General features: G+C 42.4%; 2 protein-coding genes and 1 long non-coding RNA gene across 13 annotated transcripts in view; 1 reads left to right on the top strand and 2 right to left on the bottom strand.

Moving 5' to 3' along the window:
* Positions 1–1,952, bottom strand: part of ITGB6 (integrin subunit beta 6) — a 51,990-nt gene extending 50,038 nt beyond the window's left edge. For 8 of the 9 annotated variants that reach the window (XM_080399161.1, XM_080399163.1, XM_080399159.1 and 5 more), the window contains exon 1: positions 674–812. The gene's annotated coding sequence lies outside the window, so the exon portion shown is untranslated. Of the gene's footprint in view, positions 1–673; positions 915–1,600 lie in introns of those variants that run through there. The other variant, XM_080399162.1, reaches the window with a different exon arrangement.
* On the top strand, positions 8–18,545 carry LOC308068473. Its single transcript, XR_013929978.1, has 2 exons — positions 8–275; positions 8,061–18,545. It is a non-coding gene; the product is annotated as an uncharacterized lncRNA (long non-coding RNA).
* The window catches only part of RBMS1 (RNA binding motif single stranded interacting protein 1), a 146,396-nt gene continuing 145,670 nt past the window's right edge, over positions 18,162–18,887 (bottom strand). For all 3 annotated transcript variants that reach the window (XM_080399169.1, XM_080399171.1, XM_080399172.1), the window contains exon 14: positions 18,162–18,885. The gene's annotated coding sequence lies outside the window, so the exon portion shown is untranslated. The remainder of the gene's footprint in view (positions 18,886–18,887) is intronic.

Below are 18,887 nucleotides of genomic sequence, written 5' to 3'. Positions count from 1 at the left end.
TGGGAGTGAAAGGGAAACACTCATCAGATGTCCCCAGCCACAACTGAGGAAATGCACAGAAGAGATAACTGGCAAGTGTAGCGCTTTCCTCACTGTTCAGAAGAAGTTAGTCCCATCCCTAAATGTAATGCTCTATTCCTTTTCTTTTGGTAGGGCAATCTTGTTGTGTACAGACTCGCTGTTTGCACAAAGGATACTGCTATCAATTCAATGTGCTCTGGGAAACTTCGCAGGCTGTGGAAGGTGAGGTCTGAATTCCAGATCAGTTGCTACTTGTAAGTATATCTTGGCATTTGTTACTCCTACTAGTCAGGGGAAGCCACCTACCAAGCCTTGTTACCCGTCATTCAGTACCATGCTGCGTTTGACCTCTCACACTGCATGGCCAGGGGACGTGTGGCTCTCTTTGGTGTCTCCAGCACCTTTACACACAGAAACGGGGTCACACAGCCCAAATGACCTATATCCTTAGAACCAGCAATCCTCACTCGCTCCACAAACTTTAAAACATCCACCCCTACCAAACCAACCTTGAGGGTGTTTGCCTGCAGGTGCTCTCCACACTCTAAAGATGATACTAACAACTGAAGAGCTAATAGCTGAAACAAAGTTTTCTACACACAACTACTTCCTGCTTTGCTCCAAAAAACCACAGAAAACCACATTGCCTTACCTGCCGTTCCCCAGTACACTTGAGTATTTTTCAGGTACAGAGCAAACTCTCTGCCATTGCAGCCGTCCTTGCGCCGCGGCTCAGCTTTCCGCTGGATCACAGGGAGCTTCTCTTTCTCCACATGGCAGCTGCCTTGCTCCTTGCCAGCCCTGAAGCCAAGCCTCCTTTTTTAAAAGCACACCATCATCCTGCTCCTTCTAACTTTGATTTTCTCTGTGAATTTTCCAGGCTCACTGAGCATCTGTGTTTCAAACATTAATACCTTGATTATTGGCTTGCTTTAGCAAGTTTTCTACTCTCTAAACCCTATCTTCTCTAGAAAGTTTAAAGAAAACTGGCCTAAAATGCCATTAGTCAAAAGTCCTGTTCTTCCCAGAGGAAACACTAACAGTCCTTCATAACCAAGCAGGCTATTTATAGGAATAGTGACAGCGTGTCTAACCCCACAGTACAATGAGCATGAGACAGTCCACACAAGAATGATGATAGAGGCTTTCATAAAGTCAAAACTGGAATTCATGCGCTATATGTCAATAGAGATTTAAGCAACCACTTTCTTTCCCCACTCCAGAGGGAAAAAATAAAAGCCCTGTTAGCACATGGACACACAGCACAATGTCACTGGAATAATTAATCCATTATTTTAAAGAGTAACGTTGAAGCTATTCTAATCTTTAGAAGTGTTATGCTTGTTATAATCCTAATCCACTCTCCTTCTGCAATGCAGTGCTTCCACCTCTTGCACACTTGCTTTCTGCCCAGGTCACACACGCTTTCTGAAGGTGCTTCTTCCCCATAAACTGCATTGCAGGTTTATCTTAACAGACATAAAACTAGGTTCTTTGATCTGAGTAGCAGAATACAATTAGTTTGGGATAAACAGATGAATCCCAGACAAACCCAGAAATGGCAAGGAGGCAGAATTACCTTAGGGAATGAGCAAAGAAACATCCATACCAGCCAGCTTGCGAATCGGAGCAGCAAACAGCTGTAACACTGTCTTCTAAGGTACCAAATGGGAAGCTGGGCCCAAAGAGCAGAAGCATCCTGGTGAATCTTCCTGGGTAGGAGATGAGGAGCAGGGGGAGCACTGTAAGGAAAGGGAAAGCACACAGAAAGCAGGCAGGGGTGAGGTTATGTGGGGTTAAGGGGGCACTTAGTGAAGGATTTGCAAAACCTGTGAAAGGGCAGGGAAAGGGCATTACTTTGAGCAGGGCTGGGAGCTGCAGTGCCTGGGGCACTCTGTGGTGGCACAGTGGGTCAGCAGCCCACTGGCCCCTTCCCCATGGCCAGGCTGCCTGGCCATAGGAGCAGAGGAGCCTAATGCAGACACCATGGGCCTCAGCCCCAGCTAGGGACCCCTCGCCACCACTGTTGCCACTTTCCCTCTACCTAATAATAAATAAAGCCACCCCCATCTCCCCCATCTCTGCAAGACCCAAGTAGGAAGACAACAAGCAGCTCATGCTCTCCCCTCCCTCATAGCTCCCCCCAGCCAGGGCACAGCCCTTCGGGCTGGTGCACACAGCAGGGGAGGCAGTGGGTCCCTGCGCTGGCTCTCCCCACGCTGCCAGCGTGCGGGTGTGCTGCTACAGAATAAACATCTCGGGCCTTCCTCTCCCGCTCCCTGCCTTCAAAGACATGAAATCCCTCAGCAGTCTTCACCCACCTCATGCCTGCGGGTGACTCTCACCAGCGAGCTGGCGGCACAGCTCCTGTGGTCCCTTGGAGCGTGGGTGATGTGGGGTGCTGCGGGGCACCCTCACACAGCTTTGCCCCGCTCCCGCTCTGCTCAGCCTGCCCCTGGCCTGAGCCCCCCTCAGATGGGGCCAGCTGAGCTGCAATGTGGCGCTGCAACGTGTGCAGCAAAGGCCTGCGCAGGGCCCTGCCCTGGGGAGGGACAGCCCCAGGCACCAGCACAGGCTGGGGGTGACCTGCTGGGAGAAGGCCCTGGGAGTGCTGGAGGACAGTAAGTTGCCCACGGGCCAGCGGTGTGCCCTGTGGCCAAGGCGACCAGTGGGATCCTGGGGTGCAAGAGGAGGACCGTGGCCGGCAGGTGGAGGGAGGTGACCCTGCCCCTCTGCTCTGCCCTGGTGAGGCCACATCTGGAGCGCTGTGTCCAGTGCTGGGCTCCCTGGTTCAAGAGAGATATGATATGGGATATGAAGATAATTGGGGGACTGGGGCGTCTCCCTGATGAGGAAAGGCTGAGGGAGCTGGGCCTGTTCAGCCTGGAGAAGAGATGAGAGGGGATCTTATCAATGCTTACAAATACCTGAACGGTGAGTGTCAGGAGGATGGGGCCAGGCTCTTTTCAGTGGTGCCCAACAACAGGACAAGGGGCAATGGGCACAAGCTGCAACACAAGAAGTTCCATCTGGATATGAGGAAGAACTTCTTTACCTTGAGGGTGACAGAGCACTGGGACAGGCTGCCCAGAGAGACTGTAGAATCTCCTGCTCTGGAGATGTTCAAAACCTGCCTGGACACAATCCTGCACAATCCACTCTCAGTGAACCTGCTTTAGTAGCAGGGGGTTGCACTAGGATCTCCAGAGGTCCCTTCCAACCCTGACCATTCTGTGATTCTGTGACTGGGTCAGGACTGTGCCTAGAGAGCAGATCCCAGGGAGCTGTGCTGTGGGGACTGCTGGAGGTTACTTCTTTAATGTTAGTGTCACCCATGCCTGTGTCTGCATTTTGACATAGATAGCCCTGTATTCAGTCCAGCCTGTGCTGGGGTGTGAAAGGACAGTGGTGGAAGGCAATTTCCTTCAAGAGCATCCAAACTGTGGAGGTGTTTCAGAGGGGAGGGAGAAGGGAAACAAACAGGCAGAAGAGCTGTGGGAAGCCAGGCCTGAACCCAAAGCAGAACTGACAGGAAGGTCAGGAAGGTCAGAGTAGGAGTAGTAGGTTATACTGTAAGAGAAGAGTCCTTTAGAATTGGATGGAAAAACTAGCAGAAGACAGATTTTGCTCTGAAGGAACAGTAATGCTTGTTGCCCCCATAAGCCCACATCATGGCTTTTCATTGATATGTCCCTTGAAGCTAATTAGGAACATTTACACTAGGGACTAATTTACACTTAGTTGTAAATTGGCAGTTGATTAGGAGGCCAGAAGCTCATGGAGAACATGGATGTGGAAGGACACAGCAAGAAAGCCCACCACACCCCTCCAGCCAGGGGCCACGTGGGGTAGGTGGCACTTCCCTGCTTTCCCCCATTTCTGGCTGTCAGCTGCAGTGAGTCAGATACAGTGAGTCATAAATCACCTTGGCAAGCCATGTCCGACGCACAGGTCACCGAGCAGTGTGTCCACGATGTGCCGAAAGCACAAGCTGCTGGCCGAGCAGTGTGTCCACGATGTGCCGAAAGCACAAGCTGCTGGCGGCAGCTGAGGAGCATGAGGCAAGGGGGGGCTGAGCCGTGCCGCGGGCGGTGGGCGAGACCCGGCGTGTGGGCAGCACTGGAGATCTCTCCTGGCCTCACACACACCCAGCAGCCCAGCTCCATGCAACAGGAGCTGATATGCATTTATCTGTATTTATATAATACAAATCATAAAGACCATTTCCCTGGGCTTTTACCATTGATGTGGTGGTAGGACTGTGACACACTAGGCAATCCTATTACGTGCCCTTAAAGATGGAATTTAAATGTCTACAGAATTACTTTCTAATAGTAATTGGCAATAAAACTTCTCCATTGAACTTCTGGGCCGTGGTCACTACAGTGGAAAAGTAAAATATACCATTATGATTGTTTTAGCATAAAAGTATTTTTAATCTGTCAAAAGGTATTGGACCAAAACGTGTAGGTTTCAGGTGATTTATTAGGTCTGAGAGGGTTTTTTTTTCTTGTTTTTAGTATTTCTGTTTACTGAAATAAGTGTAGTCTCTCCCTAAATGCAGCTTGCCAAATCCTCCTTTTCAGAAGCGTTTCTAGCTACATATTTAGCACATTATTCTTTCACTTTCTTTTTTTAACCTGATGATTCAAGGAGGACAGGTATGCAAACTCTGACCAGCCGGGATGTCAGACACATGCTGGGGAGGACAGAATATCCTCGTTGCTCATTAGTTTTCATATGGGGCCCACACATGCGCAACTCATGTTGACAGGACGTTGTTATGGCACTTACCTTTTGTGCATCCATTTAATACCAAGATTGCTGCAAATGGTAACCATGAGCTGTACTCATCCCATGGGTGGCATCTGCTCTCCCTTTTGGGGGGAAACATGACACGAACAATGAAGTGAGCCGAATTTAGACTTTGATACCTAGATTTGCCATCTAATAGGTGGGACTGAGTCAAGATTAAAAAAGCAATGGACATTAACAGAATTAGTATGACTCACGGCTGTAGAGAAGTAATTTTTAAAGCTGTCTCATTAGCAGTACCTGAAAATGCATTTAAGGATTTTTTGAATTATATACAAAATTCACATGAAAAGAGAAAGACTGAGTCCTTCTGTATTGGGTTTGCCCACCACACCTTCCAACAGAGATGGTTGGATATTGCCTTGGATTCCTGGAGGAATACACTGCTAAAAACTAGAACTGAGATATGTACCCCAGGGAAAAAATTACTCAAGTTGTCTGTGGTGGTAGTAACTCATTACCATAATTTTTCTTTTTTCTTTATACAGGCACAGAATTAAAAGATTAATTTCTTTCTTAAATAAAGATCTGAGTCTAGATTCACCACATATATAATTCTGTAACTTCTGATCCTGTTGCTAGATTGTAATTCTTCAGTAATCCGTAAGGATCAAGCATCACGAAAAATTTGAAGGGGAAGAGGATGTTTGTTAAACACAGCTACGTGTGCCTTAATGAACAAACAATAAGTAAGACCAGAATGTATTTTTCCTGTAATAACAGTTAGTCCCCCTGCCAACCCATTCCCAGAAATTCACTGCTTTTCTTCAGAGCAATCATTTATTGGTAATACACACTTCCCTGGACTAGATAGAGCTTGCAGCTGCAAGAACAGTGGTGGGATACCAGAGGCTCTAATATGCAATGAACAAATTACACGTAAAATTACTTTTCACATGCTCAGTGAAACCAAATGCTGTCGCCAGTTATGACAGTCCACCTCACCAACTGTATTGAATTTGCCTAGACACACTCCGAGATATAGGCAAAACCTGCAGCTGCTTGGCATATGAGAACTCCATCAAAGCACGGAGGATAAACTCATGTATACCCCTGCTATGCAAAATTAAGTAATAGAAGTGTCTGAATATTTTATGGGACAAATTCTTCTGATGTATGTTTATTCAAAACGGCCAGAAATCTCAGGCCTGTGTTTCTGAAGATATTTACTTAATCTGTGGCTAAAACTTTGGGTCAAACTAGTGCTAAATTAAGTCTTATATCACTTTAGATCACAATGGGCAAATATTGCCTGTACTTGATCTGTACATAGATATAAAAGATGCTGGATGTGGTGATGGAAGCAGTTTACGTGTTATTACTCCTATTACAGTACTACATCAATCAGAAACATATCTCTGTGGTAGAAACTGCACAAATATCATTAGATACAACTTACACCCAGAAACTCAACACAGGTGAATTAATTCCACAGCACCAGAGGTAAATTTTGGGGTGCATACCATGCACAGAAGTTGCTAGAAAGGGGGCATGGCAATGGGGATGGGCTCAAAGTGTGATGGAGTCTGTAAGTAAACAGCAGCACAAGAGAGTATGAACTGAGGAGGGGCTTCGTGATGCTGCAGGAGTGAATGAGCTTCACTTCTGCTCTTTAACAAGGGGACTACTAAGCACTGTGCTGGGGAGAAATGCAGTACAGTGTCATCAATCACTATTCAGAACTGAACCTAGTATTAAATATATGTAGCTTTATTTTATCAATCATAAGCCTGAGTGGAGTGAAATACAATGCGGTGTTGATAGTCTCAAAGTATTAATAAGGAATATTTAGATCAGTCAAACTATAATTTTCATAATTATTAAAACAGTTAACGTTGTACCATGTAGTGAATGATGTCGTGTGGGACTGAATTCTTAGCAGACATCACAGATTGTTTCAGTAGAATTTTACAATTGCTTTTTTAAAACATTCTTAACGCAGTAAAGTATCTGAAAAAGCCAGAATGGGTTTTAGGCTGCATAAATGGACTGTGACCCTCACTCATGTTTGGAAAATAAAGGTATTAAAGTGATGCATGTTTACAGCAACCCTGACAAAACAGCTGAAGTTCAAGCATACTACTTTCATAGCCAAATCAATTTCTGAAAACCCTCACAAAGTAAAGGATATCCCAGCAAACTTTTCATGTTATTTACAGAAATTATCAAAAGAAATGTGCATTCACAAACTTACCTGTATTTCAGAATGAATCACGTTCTCTTTTGCAGCCAGCATCAGTATTTTATCAAGAAACTTGGAACCACAGAGAAATTATTGATAAATAAACTTTTAATTCATCAGTTGCATGTATTTTTCTGCATTCTTAGCCGCAAATTACAGTGATGATAGGAACAGACCTTGAATATGTGCTACGAAGCATTTAAGCACACATTGTGCTACTTACCATTCAGGCTAGACCTTGCAATTCAGGAGGTGCTGAATGCATTACCAGGCCCATTGTCCAAAACCTCTGCTAGACCTGTCACTTGTCTCTATTGCGGTAATAAAGAGATTCCTGGCATTCTGGTATTAAGAAACCAGAAGTAATATATTAGTTTTACTTTTCCTCTGCTACTGAGAAAATGAACACATACGATAGAGCGCATAGTTTAGAAGACTATGAAGATTGTATCCTACTGAATGACAGACTGACTGGTTGATTTACATGAAATACCAAGTGCTCGTATGAGAAAAGGTTAAAATTAGATTGACGAGCAAATGTGCTACCAGACTGCTGGCTGACAAATGGCAAAGTTATGCCAACGTATTACTTATTCTGGAGGCGCCCAAGAAGCAGGCAGGAGGATAGTAATTCATGTGCTAGAATACATTCACGTTGAGCATAAACAAAGAGTCCTCAGGGTCTGCAGCAGGAACATATTAGCTATATGTAATACATGTCAACAAATAACTCAGTGGAATAATTTCATCATTAGATATGGCATTTGAATGACTCGTGTTTCCTTAAGACAAGAGTGGGCTGCTCTACTGTCATTTAAATCGGTTCAGAATAATGCCCTGTTGAATGACTACATTGCCTTTCCAATCAATTGGTTATTGTGCTACATCCTCCTTCTCCTACCAGTCACACAATGAAAATACAGATTAGTCATGTAGCTTTTCACAGTGGCTTTTAGATTATAGTCTGATTGCTTCTTGTTCACTGTAAAGAGTAGCCTAGTTCAGTGGTGGCAACTCCTTTGCCTTTCTCCTTTCTTTTCAGCAAGTTCTCCTGAGATCCATGCAGTCAGCTATACTAAAACTCGTTCAATAAGGAGTGTGAACTACGGAAAAAATTTAACTGGCACAACTAAGGTGCTTTGGTTCTTAAAATTCAGCAGTGAACGTGCATCACAAACTGACCTTCATGCTCTGGACACTCAGCAGATCTGAAAATAAAGTTCTATGAGAGATGGATGCTTAAAATCAATGTCAGAGATGCAAGACACTTCTGTAAGCATTAGCTTTAATGATTAGCAGCCGGATAATATTGATAATGAATGACAACTAGTCAGATGTGCCTCAGTTTTGTCTATAAACTGGAAATACTGTTCTGAAAGAGACAGAAACAAGTTTAATCACTGAAAGCCACTAGTTTTTAACTCCTATACAGCTTAGCTAGTTACCCCTTAAAAATCAAAAAGCTGTTACTTATGAAGTGGACAACACAAAATGTATCTTCCTCCCTTTGGAGTTAATGGAAATCCTGCAGCTTACTTCTGTGGAAATACAGGTTGGTTATAGAGTGATTTTTTCAATATGTGAACATGAATTAAATAGGAATTTACAGAGCAGACAATATGGGTTTGAACCTGCTCTTTCTTGGAACAACTTTTTGACATTTTGTTAATATGAAACTATGCTAAAGCTTTAACAGACCCAAACCCATTTGCCAACCTGTTTCCTTAGGGAAAAGTGTTCTTATTCCTTTTCAAATCGCCATGACAGACAGCATGTTAGGGGAGGGAGCTAATTGTCCCCATTAGTCATCACCTTGTCAGGATGACTGGCAGTCAGTAGCCTTCAGGCTTGCTTGAAAAGCTAAATCTAGTTAAGATCTTCTTAAGTCTGGACTGGAGAGACACCTCTAGACCTGCTGCCCCTCAGTGACACCTGAAAAGCTGGTCCAATATTTTATGCCAGGTCTTTAATATGTCTGGTAGTTTCTTCTTCTTCCAAAGCTACTGCCAAGTACCAGGGGAGGGAACAAAAAGGAATTCAAGGTTTGAATCGCAGCAGGGTCTTTTTCTAGCCTTGTTCCCTTGCAATATTATTCTTGCAAGCGATTGATGACCAGGGGTATGCAGGAACAATTTGTTACTATCTAAAACAATCCACTAGGGTGCAAAATAGCCTCTATAAAAAGAGTAGCCGTTTCTGGAAAAATCTCTGCTTTTTAAAGCTATGATATATTGAATGGAATTTACCATCTGAGCCGCCACAAGTAGCTGTTGGAAGCAGTTATTAAAGTAGGTATTAGGCTAGATTCGGATCTTGTGCAAACAGTTGTAGCTCCTGTGAGTACAATCACACTGACAGGCTGGTTTCAGTCCTTTAGGCAAGAGAGAGGCAAAAAAGTGAGAGACGCTAGCAGAGCATCTGCTAGTTAGATCAAAAAAAGTCTGTCTTGTTGGCAGAGCTATTGTCCTTTGGTCACACCAATCCTAATTTGAGTCCTGCTTGCAGCAGCATATAAAACCTGTGACAAACATAGTCATGCTGATATTGAGGTGGATGCCAAAAGAAGATAATCACAAGTACTCAAGACTGCAAAGAAAAAAGAAAAAAACACAGAGAAGGAAGGCTTTCGGGTCTGAAATTTGGAGAAAAAAAAATAAATTTGGATTTGCGTCTTTTTCTCCCTGAACTGCATACAACACAAAAAGCAACACTCAAAAATTGCAAACACACGCCTGGATCAGATCCTTTTCCAGAAATTCAAGTCTGTGTCTGTGCACTGTTTAGCCTAAGGCTAGGGCGTATGCAAAACAGAGAAATACTTTATATTTCCAGACTTACAGTATTTTTATTCATGACCGTCTATGAACTGTCCTATTTGTTCCGGTTGCTCTTTGGGTCTTTTATTGTGCCCGATACTGCAATTTGGCCTGGTCCAGAAGTAATTCATCTAATTACTTTGAAGAGTGACAAAATCCCTGGCAGAGATTAACAAACGCTTCTTGTAGTCCACATCTAAAAGCCAGATTGTGCAGGTCAGAGTCGCTGGCCTTGCCTGGGGCACTGACGATGCAGTGTAAGGCTGAGTGTCCAGCAGAACCAGAGGTGAACACAACTGTCTGAAACACATGGACAAGCCGATTCCCCTTCACCAAAAAGGATGCTACAAAAAGCTTCCGAGACTTGATGCACCAAAATCCTCTGTGGGTTATGCTTGACTTATTTGTTAAATTCAAGCTGTATTACAGATAGAGACAAGACAGTAAAAATAACTGTTTCTGTTGTCCGCTCCTCTCACCTTGCCCATCTGTACTAGTAATCTGGATAGATACATAAGAAGTGTCAATTTTAATGACCACTAAAAGATGTTCTTTTTTAACTTTCCAAAAATGAGCAGCCTTTTCCACATCACCCCAAATACTTTGCATGGTTTTGTAGTATAGATTTTTCATTTAGCCCCCAAGATACTAATTTATTTTCAGAGCTTTATTTACTTCCTGAAAAGGTATTTGTTTCTTTTATGCTGTGTTTTGAATGAATACATTTTCAATTGTCTTGGCTCTTATGAAGATAGAATAATAATAAGGAAGCTCCCAAGAGTATATGCAAATAGACTGGCTTTGAGTTAATGGGAAAAAGGTTTCTCGCTCTGGCCTGGGTTGAATCTTTGCAGACTGTTTGACTTCTCCAGCATTTCCTTGCTGTTTGGCTTCTCTTGTGTTCGTCTGTCACATACAAGCTACTTGTCAATTCTCCCTGACCCTGCCTGGAGCACTTGTGTTTTTGGTGATGCTGTGGTTTTGATTAGATTTTTTTTTTTTTTCCTTCCCCGCCTGCTGTGCAGTGAAGGCACCCTTATGCATTTCATTAACCAAAGGAAAATTACGGCTTTTTTTTTTTCCTCTGATAAAGACAACCCTATCGCTGTCTTAATGATGAGTAGAAACATTATTAGAAATGTGAGCACTTGCATTTTATTATGCAAAGGCAGGATGAGGTTTTGCTTTTAATAACAGGTATCATAAATGCACCATAATTACCTACTATGAATGGGAGTTCACCTTTTTAATTATTTCAGTTTATAACGAAGATGCCCCCTGGTGGCTGCAAGATAAGATGAGATTTAAGCTCTAGGGTAAGAAGAGCAGCAGTGGGACAGCTGGGGTGCGGGGGTCTCCCCACTCTGTCCCTCTGACAGCACTAGCAGCCAAGACAGCACCAGGGAGGCAGCCTGAGCCCGGGCCAGCACCCTCTGAGCCCCGGGCTCTGCACCGCTCACCCACCTGCACGAGTCCGATTGAAAAAGGATGGGTCCCAACAGCTGCGTTTGCTGATGCACACAACATTGCCTAGGAAATTAATTGCAGCCTTGAAACAGGGCAGCGCCACGCACTGCAGGGCTGATCAGATGATCACCATCTGGAATAGATGAGCTGCACATATGCTTACTGTAATACACGCAATGGTATGGTTTGTCCTAAATTGTTTTCCCAGAGATGACTGGCTAGTTTCATCTGCAAAATATTTTCAGGAGAGGAATTCCTGGAACTGCTTAATTCTCTTTTTTTTTTAATAACTGAAATCTGGATTTTCAACACTTAATACAAAACTTGCCCTAGAATGGACGGTAAAGCTTTGCCGTTTCTAGAGACACCACAGAAGATGGAGCCAGGCCACTCTCTTAAATACAGTTTACTAAGCAACAAATTAAACCCCAAGGGTTCGCACTCCCGAACGCAAGCTTACTTCCCTGCTGCTGTCTTTGTTCAGTAACTTCTGTGGCTCAGGGGCTCACAGCACAGGGGCTGCACAAGTGGCAATGCGCCTTTTACTACGTGGAGCCTGCGACTTGCCGATGAGCTGCCTCCTTCCCACTCCCGTATGAACCCTCTGCCTACTGACAGCTGGAACTCATGGAACTATGGGACGTGCACAGGGCAGGGCTGAAGGAGGTCGTGAACTCGCGATATACGCAGCTGGTAACTTCCAGAGTGTTTTATTCTACCTAGCTACGCTGGCCTCTCTTAAAGCTGGTTGAAACCTGGTTTTCATTCTCTTCTGGCAAAGACTGCAACCCTTGGAGCTCTGTGAATACCCACTCCTCCAGCTGCACTTGAACGATGTTTTTTTGACATGAGGAAGACCTGGAGTATGTCACCTCGCTGCAGCCCCTGCCACGCGCCTCCCTCCCCTCTCCCAGTGCTGTAGCTGCCTGTGCACGAAGGCCCAGCTCTGATCCAGCCCAGCTGTATAACCCGGCTTCAGACTGCTGAAAAAAAGCTGTGAGAAAGTCTGTGGAGAGATAAGAAAGGTAAAATTACAGACAGAGGTAGAGCTGTTGGGACAGGATTGCCAGTAGCTCAATGATTCAGGAGGAAAAGCAGCAACATGGAAAGGTTTAAAATCCAAAGGAGGAAAAGAGCAAGGCTAGTCAGGAAGCATCAGGCCGGTGCATTGGGGCAAGCCGTCATTGCTGGGGGCACTGACGGAGCCTGGCAGGTGATGGAAGTGACAATGCTGAGGGTTTGCTCTGGAGCGCTGCAGGGACTGACCGTTCCCCTCCTGCCCCATGCCTGCCTGGCCAGCAAAGCCACCCCGCGTACCTTGCTGGCTGAGCACGGCGATGCTCAGCCTAATGGCTTGTGAAATCCTACCTTGCTTTTCTGTGGGCTAGTCAATAAATAACTACTCCATGTGCCTAGTTATGGATATTCTGCTTACAGATTATCTTTGAGATTGGGTAAAGGTACCCGAACAAACTGCTACAAAAGCCAAGCTGTAACAAATAGCAGTAAATACATTTTCCTATCTTTTACATTCACTGGAAGGCAAAAAACAATTAGCAGAGTGTTTTCTCATTGGTGGAAAACTATTTCTTACCATGGAAAGACAAGTCGTTTTCTATTTGTGCCTGAAAAAAAGCTAACACTATTTACCAAAACATTCTATTGATTAGTAAATTTTCTCCTGGCTGCCTTTTAAAACATTGTTTTATTCCATTACCCTTAAGTGCTTCACAGATATTGCTTAAAAACATCAACCCTGCGTGTGAATCTCCGGTGGGGAGAATTCCTACTGAAGATGACTTCTTTAGGATCAGCAGAGCGTACACACAGAAATAATTTTCCAAATGTTTTCTCCCTTGGTAACACTAGCAGGCTAGCCTCTAAAACAATAAAGCTACTTAGAAAGCTGCCTGAGCAGGTTGATCTGAACATGTGTGCATGTGAGAAGTCTTTAGGGTGCCACATACCTTCATTCTTTAAGTTCTCCAAAAATCTCTTTCTATCCCAGTGAAGCTGTCAAAAGAGATAAGTTTATTCAGCTGCAGGGAGACTGATGAAACACAGCAGAATTCTGAGCACTGCGTGAGGGGATACTGTTGAAAAAGGCAAGGTAACTTTAACAGTTAAAGCTTGCCTGTTGACACGCTGTCCTTTCTTCTTGGACATGGAAAAAAAAATCCAGTAGTATTTTCCCGTGATATGATTCCTTCTTTACTGCAGAAACGGGCTGCACAGGTTTCTCAGATGGTAGATGCAGTTAGAGCTGTCCTGAAAAGGAAAGACTGACTAATTCCACACGCAGGCTTTTACACACTCCCTCTGGTCACTGCACTGTAAATCTTTGCTGTTCTGACATCAGCTTGGCTTTTCTTAGTAGCTGAAAGAGAAGTTGCCAAACAGAATAGGTTTTTTTATCCTAATCCCTATTCTGGATAGAATTAATGGACCAAGTCTGAAAGCCAAAAGCCTCAGATTTGTTTGGGTTAATCAATGCCAGAATTTGTTGGCTAGGGAATGATACAGATGATCTTTCACAGTTGAAAGAGTACGTCAGTGTTGCAAGTGCTTGGAAGGTAACAGCATACACATCTTAAATGCCACCAAATAACACATTGGTTTTTGCAGTAAGACGCTGCTGGACAGGATAGGATTGAGTATCCTATTCCAAAGCATGTGAAAGTTTGCAAATAATTTTGGAGTGGTTGATCAAAGCAAAAAGAACAAGTGCAGCAAAGTGTGCACAGGAGGAGCAGGAGTACAAACTCATATAAATATTCTGACACATAAAATGCATTTCTCATATCATGTTGCTGCAGAAAGTAAGGTGGCACAGTTTTTGTCAATCACCAAGTTTGTCTGGTATGGTGGATGTACCACAGCATAAATTAAAACTAGAAGAGGAGAGCAAAGCATCACTTTTTACATATTTTTCCTTTTCCTGAGAAAAACTGACAAGAGTACAAGGAAGAGTGCTCTAGACCACTCTGACCTACTCCACAAATTTTCTAGCCCAATAGATGCAAACAGTTATTAGCAGGGCTCAGCTGATAACAGTACTTTGTTATGTTGTTGCTAATGCATTGATTACACTTGTCTTGCACCTGCCCAGTGTAGCTAGTTTAGAAAACGAAGAAAAATAAGATTTTGTTCAGGGCCTAAAGAAAAGCTACTTTCTAATCACTAACAACCAACAAACAATAGGGTCTGTGCATGGTCTTGCACAAAACATTTGTGCCTGTACAAAATCACCCAACATGAATATGATGCTTATCAGTATTTGTTAACAGGTCAAAAAATATATTAACATCACGTTTGTTAGTAGAGTTCACAACAGGTTGTGTGCAAGAGGATGGAGTCAACATTTGAACAAGCCGCTTGGTAATAAATATGAATTTTATTATATATAATAAAAGTATATTACATAAAGACATTGCATTATTGCAGATTGCCTGATAGAAATGATACACACAACCTTATTATATCAGGCAAAAGGTACTAATCTGAAAACATTCATTCTTATCAAATATATTTGGAGTTACAGTAAGAGAGCCAAGTTTACCATAGGGCTAATTAGAAAAGCAAATAGATAGCAAAAAGCCTTTCCAACCTCAATTATTCTGAGTCTATGACATATAATTTTTGTGAGGTAGTATTCTCACTTAATTCAAAAAGACTGCTTACTAATCTGAGTTACTAATTCAGTATGGTGGTGAACAGGAATAAAGTAACAAAACCCTTTGAAAGTTCCGTATTCATCCCCTCATCCATTGCATTTTAGACAGGCCACATACTGCGCCAGTATTTAAACTACCCCAGAATGGTTAAATGCTATTTTTTTCAGTTACAGGATTATAAATGTGTTTGGTAGCACACAGCGCGAGGTTTTTTTCCCTCTTTGTTAATAATAACAGCCACCATTGTCAAGGATGTCTTTATTGCATAAGCTAATGCAAATCAAGTTCCTAACCTCTAGGCGAGTCCCTTTTGCTAGCTCCACTGCAAACACGTTTACGGTCGGTATCTTGCATTAGTACCATGCGCCCGAAAGCTTGGGCCGCGCAGTGCCTGCAGCGGAGCCCAGCGCACCCAGCCAGCAGGCTGCCCGGCCGCCCGCAGCTGTGGTGGAGCCCTTGGCATATGTCACAACCAGCTGTGTCATGTCAAGGGCTGTCTGCCCAGGGGGGGAGGGTTCTCCAGGGGGGCACCGCCTGCAGCAACCAAGCCTCCCCTTTGCCTCCCCGGTACCCGCGGCGAGGTGCAGGGGCCCGCTGGGTCACCCAGCCACTGCTCCCTGTCACTGGATTGGGTGCCCACAACTAGGTCAGAGCCCCTCTCATGCCACACACGTCAATACAAAACCACATGGAGGACCATGCAATCGGTAAAGCATTTGGCTGAGGAGACACAATACTTTGTATTTTCCTCTTTCTTTCCCAAGCCTTACTTTGGGCGGAGAAGTCCTCTAACTGACATGCACCATCAGCAGTAGTGATCCTACCAAAAGGATAATAAACCCAGAGATTATCTTTAAAGAAATAAAGTGCTTAAAGATAGCAGCTGGAAAGCAAAACTCGGAATCGTTTTGAATTCCAGTGAAGTATCACCTCTGCTCTCCAGAACCGGGTGTGCCAGCCAGCACCACGGCATGTGGGCAGACAAAAGCACTTTTACGCAGCAGATGTTCAACGCACGAACTACCAAAGTGACCCTCCATCTCCACCGTTACTTCTAGAAAACTGGCTTGCATTTACAACCACAGCATGCAGGCCTGGTGACGTACAACTCTCTGTGCAGGCTGACACAGAGGACAAGAGACTTTTTGCATTCAAATCAGACATTTCACCATCTATCTTCCGCATGTCTTTTCCCGTTTTGTCTAAAAGAATAAGTGACTTTGTAATGTAGTTTGAAAGAATTAAAATTTAATTTTAACGAAACACAGAGGAGGGAAAAACCCAGACTGTAAAGCAGAAAGTAACTCTGGCTAATTCAAAATAAATGCAAAGGTTTTACCACAACCTGTTTGGGTTTTCCCTTGAGGAAGGGCTGAAGGAAAAAGACAATACTTTTTCATTTTTTTGGATCTTTTTTATTCAAAAGTTTTCAAAGAAATAAAACAGAAAAAAGCTAACAATCTAATCAAATTTACAGTTCAAAAATGTCTTTTGGCGTTTAACAACAAGTCCTAGGAAACAAAACTACAGAGTTATCTTGAACCGGACAAATAAGTTACCACTGGCAAGTTTGTGGCACTAGTAAAACAAAAATAAAAAATTAACTCTCTTGATCATATAGATATCTCTATGAAAATCTTTTTTTTTTCAATCTGTACAAAAGGTCTTTCTTCATAAATTAATTTTTTATAATTTAATGGCTGTCTACTATGTGATGTTTAAGTAACTGATTATTTCTTTATGTACAGAGGTTAAATTTCCCAAATCTTACCCAGACAATGAGTATGGCACTTAGTTCAGACATTTCTGGCAGCAGCTCTTCCCTCCCTCTAACACAGCTATCATACTGCAGTTTTAATTAACGCAAAAATATCAAGTAGTGAGAGATCCAGGCTTGGAAAGTTACCAGATACAGGCAAGGTGCTGCAGGAAGTCTGGACTTTTTACAAAGCAGTAATATTCCAGGGAGCATAGAACCAATAATACCACAACTTTTTAAAAAAAGAAAAAACAAAAACACATCTCTTATGACTATGTATTTCACTAGAATCTACACTTCTCAGAGCAGCAATTTACTTTTGAAACTATGAAATGTCACCGACATCTATACTCCAATACTCACACAAAATTTAAAAACTAAAAAATACTTGAAAGAAACAACTGCTTAGCCCTAGCTCCTGAGCTAGGATGATTTGGTCTGTGGAAACAGGGAGGGCCAGCAACCTGTCCCAATACAAAAGGAAATAAACTTTGAGGTAGATAACTGATCATATACAGCTGACCAGAGAAGTATACAGTTTTGGAAGACAACTTAATTCATCGTTCGATTTAAAACATATGCAATTGTAATAAAGAGCTTTAGTAGCAGTGAATTATCTAATATGTGAAGTACAAATAACTGTGTATTTATGAATCAGGAATTTCATAGTTTCAAAATTGGTTTTCTTTACACTTAACACTTGTAGTGATGATGTAAAGTGTGGCACTGCTTGGATCCAAGTCTTCCTTCATGCTTTTGTGTCCATACATCAATTAAAATTATAAAACCTAAATGCAAATGTACAAAAAAGGCACATTCTCCTAACCGCAAACTGGTCCGGCAAAAATAAAGAGTACAGAAGACGTAATGCTGAGACAAATCAGAATTATTGGTTACTGGCTCTTTGTTCTTTGGTAAAGTTACCTTTTAAAAGTGCCAAGTCTTTTTATTTTTATTTACCTACTATAGAGAGCTAGTACCCAATCAATTATGCTTCTACTTACATCTCAGCGTATGTTTGAAAACGAGTCCTTTAGCTTTTGCCATTTTGCTGTAATAGCAACTTTTCTGTTTGCTAAGTCTCAGCACAATCCTCATCCTAAAGCACTATCATTAGTATAAAGGAAGGACAAAAACATTTGGTGATATCTCCACCCCAAACTCCCTACTCTACCTATGCTAAAACTAGAACATCAAGTTAGTTTCTGAAAAAAGGCAAAAAAAGATTTTACATGGCATCATACAGCAGAGTTCCTAAATCATTCAAACTACCAGAGGGAACTATTGGCATATGGCCTTACAAACAATTTATCCTATTAAAATTTCCCCAGTCAGAAAATGTGTTTCACACAAAACATTTTTTTCCCCTCTTGCATTTCACTACCTTACATATTATGTGAAAAATCATTAAAAACACTTACTACACATTAAAAAAGCCAAATTTTCAGCAACTTTTATTGACTACCTTTAAAAGCCCTATGCTGCTGTTTTACAAGGCATAATAGACCAGCTCATTTGGTCAAAGCATTCTACACCATTAGTTTGGACTACTTACTGAAACAGCTACAGCATTGAAAGATTTAAGGCAAATTGGAATTCATAGAAAAGGATAAGACACTTCACACTACATTAAAAGAAAAACAGAAAGCTAAAAGACCAGACACTATAACTGCAACACTGCACTAAAGCAACACTCACACACTGCAAGCACAGAACATCATCTTAGATGTTTTACTATTTTTAAACTTCAGAAAACCCATTTCATACAAGTAAAAAAAAAAAAAAAAAGAAATAAACAAAATAAAAATAAACCAAAACACAAATTCTGTCATGCACATGAATAAGTCTTCGTGGTCATCTGTGCATACCCAGAAATTTGAATATTTTTTTTTGCGTCATAACACTTGATAAAAATTTTTTTTTTTACTAAAATAAACCTGTTCATGGGAACAGCTACTAGATGAATTTAAGGTTTTTCTTATGCACCTTATAGAACTTATAGCAAAAATAGTTTTAGTTGATTTCATTATAAATAACATTTTCAAGAACCTGTGCAAAACTGTCAATAATTCCTAAAGCACAATTGATCAGTAAAATCCATGATTGTTTCAGCCTTTGCACCCTTCTCCAGGCCAGGTCAACACTGGACATCT

Source organism: Falco punctatus, assembly GCF_963210335.1.
Source record: "Falco punctatus genome assembly, chromosome: 8".
NCBI classification, from domain to species: Eukaryota; Metazoa; Chordata; class Aves; order Falconiformes; family Falconidae; genus Falco; species Falco punctatus.
This window is presented reverse-complemented; position numbering and strand designations above follow the sequence as displayed.